The sequence below is a fragment of the Rhinopithecus bieti genome, unplaced genomic scaffold, assembly GCF_001698545.2.
Source record: "Rhinopithecus bieti isolate Rb0 unplaced genomic scaffold, ASM169854v2 scaffold_14665, whole genome shotgun sequence".
NCBI classification, from domain to species: Eukaryota; Metazoa; Chordata; class Mammalia; order Primates; family Cercopithecidae; genus Rhinopithecus; species Rhinopithecus bieti.
The window spans coordinates 11108-18525 of NW_016808467.1; positions in this window are offsets into that span (position 1 = coordinate 11108).

Here is a 7418-nt window from a genome sequence, read left to right on the forward strand (position 1 = left end):
TTGATACAGAGTCTTGCTCTGTCACCCAGCCTGGAGTACTTTGAGTTCTTTATCTAGTATTTCAAAGAGTTCGTTTTGGTTGGGATCTGTTGCTGGAGAGTTAGCATAATCCTTTGAGGGTGTTGTATCGGTTTTTTTTTTTTTTTTTTTTTTTTAATTACTTTCAGTGTTGTCTTGTTTTTTCTCACTGGAGAAGGTATCTCTCCTTATATATATATTTTTAACTTGCTTTCATTTCATTTGTTTCTCCCTTTAAGGGATGTCTATAATGTATTTTGTGTAGGGTGCTTTGGTTTTGGTTTTGGGTAATTTTGGTGGCAGAGTCTAAGTTGCCTGGTTATAGATAATTTTTATATGGTGGCTTTTCCAAACACTGTAGCAGCAGGGTACTGGGTATATGAGCATGCTCATTGGCTCCTGTGTGGCTGGGGTGGAGGAGGTGTTAGGAAACCTATCTTATTCTCCAGAGTTGCATGCTTGTGTCAGCAGATTTCCTATTGTGTTGTTCCATTTAACCTCCAGGCCAGTAGGTGATGCTTATGGTAAGAGTCAGTTGTGGCTGATGCAGATGGGTATATACTTGATCCTTCTTTACTGGGAGAAACCCTCTGTTGCCTCAGGCATGGGCTATGGAATGTACAGTGGTCTGAGCTACCTGATAAGACCTGGAAAAGGGCAAAGATGGGTGGGATCAGACTGGGCAGACCTGCCTACAGGTTCTCCAATGGCAGCAACAGGCACCAGCTCCAAGTGGGTGGGGGTTTCCAGTGGGTGGATCTCCACGGACCCAAGTTCTCTGCATGGGAAAGGGGCAGTCTAACCTCCTAATCTAGGAGTGGGTGCTCCAAATGCCTGAAGATATGACCAAGCATTGAGTGGATAGAGCATGACTGCAACTAAGATCTGTGGACCTGAAGGGGTGGGATGGCTCAGGCTCCTAATCCAGGTGAGTGGGTGAGCCAAATGCCTAGAAATATGTCCCAGCAAGGAGCTGAGAAACTGCTGCTGCAACAAAGACATTGCAGGGGATGGGAGGGGTAGCTCAACTTCCTAATTCGGGGAAGCAGGTGTGCCTCAAGCAGTTACAGGTAGTTAAACAAGCATGAGTGGGGCAGGAAAGGGATCTCCTGCAAACCCACTAGGAATGCTGGGTGATGGTTCAGCAGTTATTGCATTGCCTATGTAAAAGTGATACATTGGCAGTTGGTGCCAGGGAGAGGCCATGTCTTGATGGTCCACACCTGTTGCACTAAAGTGTTCACTGAATGCAGATGCCGGGGAGAGGCAACTTCCTGGGCATGCATATTAAGAGATAAAATGGCAGAGTAGGATGTTCAGGGGCACTCCACTGGAAAAAGGAAGAAAGCCTCAGATGGGCATACATACAACTTCCTAAACACACTGCATGTGTTCACCTCCCAAGCAAAAGGAGGGCACTGTGCATGCAAGCAGCCCATCCTAAGGGAAGAGTCATGGGAAAAAGGTGAGCCTATAAAGTAGGATCACAGTTAAATGTCACGACCTTCAGGTGCCAGCTTAGGTCTCTTCCAAGTGAACTTTCCTTTCTTTCCTCTTCTAAAGCCTTTCTAAATAAACTTCTACTCCTGCTCTGGAACTTGCCTTGGTCTCTTTTTCGGCTTTATGCCCCTCAGTCAAATTCTTTCTTTTGAGGATGCAAGAATTGAAGTTGCTGCAGACCTGTATGGATTTGTTGCCAGTAACTCAGATACCTTCCACTGGTAACAAAATCAGGTATAGATAAGCCCAGGGCAGGAGCAGAGAAACTGCTACCACAAGAGGCAAAGCAGGGGTGACTCAGACTTCTAATCCATGGGAGTAGGTGTGCCAAATGCTTGGAGTTACATTTGGGAGTGGAGCAGAGGGGAGTGCTGTTGCACCAAGTTCTTTGTGTGTGGAATGGGAAGGTGGCTTAAACTCTTATTCCAGGGGGCAGGTGCACTGAAAGCCTGGAGTTACATCTGGACATGGAGCAGAGAGTGCACCACTGTATCAAGATCTGTGCACAGGAAGGAAGGGGCACCTCAGGCTCCTAATCTAGGTGAGCAGATGCCCAGTGACCTGGAAATGTGTCCACTGGTGACACATATAACAACTGCTGCTATAACAAAGTCTTTGCAGGGAAAGGGATGGGCAGCTCAGGCTGCTAATCCAGATGATCCAGTCCTCCAAATTCCTGAAGATATGCCTGGGTGTGGGGGCGAAGAGGGCCCTGCTGCACCAAGTTCTCTACACAGTAAGGGAGGAGCAACTCTGTCTCCTAATCCAGGCTGCTGTGTACTCTGAATGACTGAAAATGTACCCTGGCAAGGAGTGGAGGTACTGCTGGTGCAATAAGGTCTTTCCAGGAAAAGGGAGGAGCAGCTCAGGCTGCTAATCCAGGAACGTGGGTGCTCCAAATGCCTGGGAATATGCCTGGGTTTGGAGAGAGTGCCACTGTACCAAGATCTTTGCACAGGAAGGGAAATGTGACTTGGGCCGCTAAAGTTACTCTGAATGAGTGGGACTATGAGTGTACTGCAGAGAATGCACCCCTGACACTGATGTCTTTGCAAGGAAAGAGCAATTTGACCCATTGCTCCCAATCCAGGCAAGACAGAGTGGGGTCCACCTCCCACTCCTTGTAACTAGTGGGGCACTCTTCCGACTGACCAAGGGAGCAGGATAGGGTACCCAGACACATGCAGACTGGTTCTAGCTTGCAAGGCTGTCTCTGGTTTCAAGTCTTGCCACCCAGGATAAACCTCAGCATCAGCAACTCTCCTGCCGCTCCAGTCCTCTAGTCCTGCAGTGGTAGGGAGCCCACTTCCAACGACTAGTGTTGGGGCACTCTCCATACTGGCTGCTCAATTCTGGCCATGTGGACCATTTCCTGCTCAGAGCATGTGCTCCAATCCCCAGACAGAGACTAAAACGCCTGCAATGGCCCTTGCTGCCAGGTGGGCAGTGACTGACTTTGTATAAGTCCGGGTTAAAGATTGCGTCCTCATCTCAGTTCCAAGTCCGGCACATTGGCTGCAGCTTTTCCTGGTGTCTGTCTTTTAGCCTTTCCCCAGGTTATCTCCCAGGGTTTGAGAGAAACAAGTTATTCTCCCTTGGCCTGGATTGCTCGGATCCCTAGTGGAAAGGTGAGTCACGGAAACTGGCTTTCTACCCCTCTTATGTACTGGAGTGTCACTCACTTTTATCAGCCAGAGACTATCATGGGGGCCACTTGTCCACCTTCTCCTCCTCAGGATCTGGGGTGTCTTTTGCTATTCCCGTGAATTTCCGTGTGTGTGTGTGTCTTTTTTTTTTTTTTTTTTTTAGCTCACAGAGTGGATCTTTATGCATTATTTTGCTATTTCCAAGTGGCTGAGGCACACCATCTTGGGAAAATTCCATTATCATTTTATGCCATTAATTCCCTCCAAGTTCTTTTGGCTTATTTTGTTGTCTATCTCTACTCGGATGAGTATGTCATTAAATCATCATTTTCAGTATATGCATTAAAGCATATAAAGTAACACTTTAGTTGCATGCTACCAAGTCTTAGATGCAGCTTCCATTTATTTAAAAATTGTTGATCTCTTACTATGTGCCAGGCATCCTTGTAGTTGTATGGGAAAGATAAAAATCGCTGCCCTTATGGAGTGGGAAGATACATTTTACAGTTAACATGTATACATACATGCACACATACATATATAGGGATAGATGCAATGGGAAAATGGAGTATATTAAAAGAAGTTGGAGTTTAAGGGGTACGGTTGCTAAAGTAACTTAATATTCACTGTCATTTGAAGTATCTTCTAATTTTCAACATGATTTGACATTTCTAAAAGTTAATTCTTTTTTTTTTTTTTTCTTTGAGACGGAGTCCCACTCTGTCGCCCAGGCTGGAGTGTAGTGACCGGATCTCAGCTCACTGCAAGCTCCGCCTCCCGGGTTTACGCCATTCTCCTGCCTCAGCCTCCCGAGCAGCTGGGACCACAGGTGCCCGCCACCTCGCCCGGCTATTTTTTTGTAGTTTTTAGTAGAGACAGGGTTTCACTGTGTTAGCCAGGATGGTCTCGATCTCCTGACCTCGCGATCCGCCCGTCTCGGCCTCCCAAAGTGCTGGGATTACAGGCTTGAGCCACCGCGCCTGGCCTAAAAGTTAATTCTTTCAATCCAAGCATATGGACATTTGGCGTGTCTTGGAGTATCTACATAATTTTTTAAAATTAAAAACATTTCAAAACTGGTATTTATACATATTAGTGGAGTATATGTGGTATTTTGTTACATGCATAGAATGTGTAATGATAAAGTCAGGATATTTAGGGTATCCGTCACCTCAAGTATTTATCATTTCTGTGTTGAGAACATGACCAGTTCTCTGTTCTAGTTACTTTGAAATATATGCGTATGCTGTTAACTATAGTCCCCATACTGTATTTCATAGGTGATTTCTAATCTTATCTCATAAAGTGATTTCTCTTGTCTGAAAAACTATTATGATCTTCAGTATTAAGTTTTGCTTTGTGTCTACTATAATGAATTTTTGTAAATAGGTTACTCCATGTGTACCTGGAAAAGTTTTACCTAATAGTCCAGTGATGGTTTATTATATATTACTTAAAAGATCCAGCTTTTAAATTTTGCTCTATTCTTTTACGTATTTATTCACCATGCCCGGCTTTTAAAATTTTTTTATGACAGGGTTTCACCATGTTGCCCAGCTGGTCTCAAACTCCTGGGCTCAAATGATGTGCCTGCTTCAGCCTTCCAAAGTGCTGGGATTACAGACATGAGCCACTGCACATGGCCTATTACTATTCTTATGGGTTTCAGCTTCTCATTGTGAACTGCTTCATATATATTGAGGCTGTTTCAGAGTTATAATCCTGGTGAATTGCTCCATTTATCATTGTTAAAACCTTACTCTTTATTCCAACACTCCCTTTATTATTTTACCTTAAAATTAATTTTAAGGTAATTCCAAAGCAAAATCAATTTTATCTGATTGTCACACTTCTCTTTTGGTGGATTTTTAGTATATCTTTTCCCACCTATTTTCAACTATTACATCATTATGTTTAAGAAGTGTCTGTAAACCATATGTGTTTTTTTTTTTTTTTTTTTTTTTTTTTTTTTTGGATGGGGGGATTCTCCTGCCTCAGCCTCTCGGGTAGCTGGGACTACAGGCTCACGCCACCACACCCGGCTAAGTTTTTTTTGTATTTTTTAGTAGAGACGGGGTTTCACCATATTGGCCAGGTTGGTCTTGAACTTCTGACTTTGTGATCTGCCCGCCTTGGCCTCCCAAAGTGCTGGGATTACAGGCGTGAGCCACCGCACCCCACACCCGGCCCACATGTGGTCTTTAAACTGGCAAGTTTATGGTACTTATTGTAACTACTTAGATATTTGGATTTGTTAGTGATTTCTTTGCTTCTCTGTTGCCTTTAACAGGGTTCATTTTATTACACATTGTTTCTTCCCTATTTACCTAAATTTAACCTGATTTTTGCCTAATACACAAATACTTTCAGGTTTTTACTGCTTTATCACCACAGCTGGACACAACTGGCTTCATACTGCCTTCTGGCAACTGCAGGATGTCTGAACTGTCTTGAACCTATTTCCTTACCTTTTAAAATGGTAAAATTTTGTGGATACAGTATTGGGTACTTACAGACATTCCTTCTTCACCTCTGAAAGGTTACCATCTCTTAACCTCATTAATCACTAGGAACAGGTTTTTGATTTAAAGCAAAACTCTTTTTCTTCCAAATTCAGGAGTTAGTGAAATAGGAATGAACTGCCAGTCACTCAGCCTTCTAGACTTTATTTGCATTTCATTGGAAAGTTTAAAGTGCATAGGCGTATAAACACTTTTCTGGTTTGAGGATCCAAATCCTTCAAATTTCCCAAGTTGTCCAACCACAAAAAAATTAAGCACCAAATGCTCCAGTCTAGACCAGGGGACCTCAGCCATTTTCTTATCCCAGCATGCTAAGCTATTTGACACATTTTTATCAGGAACAGCAATCCTCAAAACTGAGGAGCTATTATCAGAATCACTGGGGCAGGAAGCTTCCCTTTGCCTGTTGAGAATTTCTAAAGTCTTCAAATTCATTTATTCCTGGGTTCTTCTCTAACAACACTTCCAACATTAGCAAAGTACTATTTTAGTTTTCAGAATCAATAGTATCTGAAGGTTTGAAAATTTTGCCAGGTTACTTAAAAACCCTCATTGCCAAGTAAATTTTTGTAAATGAACTTGATGATCTGTCCACAGACCATCATCAAATCAATACAGTTCAATAGGTGAAAATTAAACCTCAGGTGTGCTAAATTCATGGTTCAAGGAGTAGGTAGACATATTTATTATAATTACACGATTGTTAACAATGTGTACTGCCATCCAAAAATGAACTACATTTATTGCTACTTTGTTCACTAGCATAAAGATGCAATTTACATACATAGAAAATATTTTATATGCTTTGATACTGCCATGTGTAAACATTCTTATGGATATGTTTGTGAACTAAAATTGTATGACAGATATATATTTCTAGAATGTTACCAGCTTAAGATCATAAACCATTCTCATGTCTGCTCATTAAAGCTAAAGGGTCTATTACAGGTGAATCTCAATTATTTTTATAGAAACATCACTTGATAACAATTTTCTGCATTTCAATGGTTGCTGTTTGTATTGAAAACAAACTGGGAAATGGAGAAATCAAATGTAGTACCTCTCTTAAAAAGAGGAATTGTTAACAAGTAGGAACTAAACTGCCAAAAGTTATTTTCCATAATGACTAGAGCCAGTCATTACATACATAAATTATTTTATTTTTTATTTTTTCCTTGAGATGGAGTCTTGCTCTGTTGCCCAGGCTGGAGTGCAGTGGCGCGATCTTGGCTCACCACAACCTCCGCCTCCCGGGTTCAAGCTATTCTCCTGCCTCAGCCTCCAGAGTAGCTGGGATTACAGGTGCACGTCACCATGCTCGGCTAATTTTTGTATTTTCTTTTAGTAGAGATGGGGTTTCACTGTGTTGGCCAGGCTGGTCTCAAATTCCTGACCTCAGGTAATCTGCCCAGCTTGGCCTCCCAAAGTGTCAAGTTATTTTAATAATGGTTGGAGAAGAGAAAAGATGACTTGGATGCCACATTACGAATACTAAACAATTCAGCAACCTCATTAAAAATTGCTTCTATTTGCTGTGATATTAAATAACAATGGCTTTATCCTACCAAATATAAAAACCACTTTTAATGTGAGTCTCTTTCCAAGACACTAAATCATAAAAGTTTATTTCAGGGAAAAAATACAACACTTTAAAGCTTCCTTTACCTAGATTTCCATTTCTAATTTTTTTTTTTTTTTTTTTTTTTTTTTTTTTTTTTTTTTTTTTTTTTTT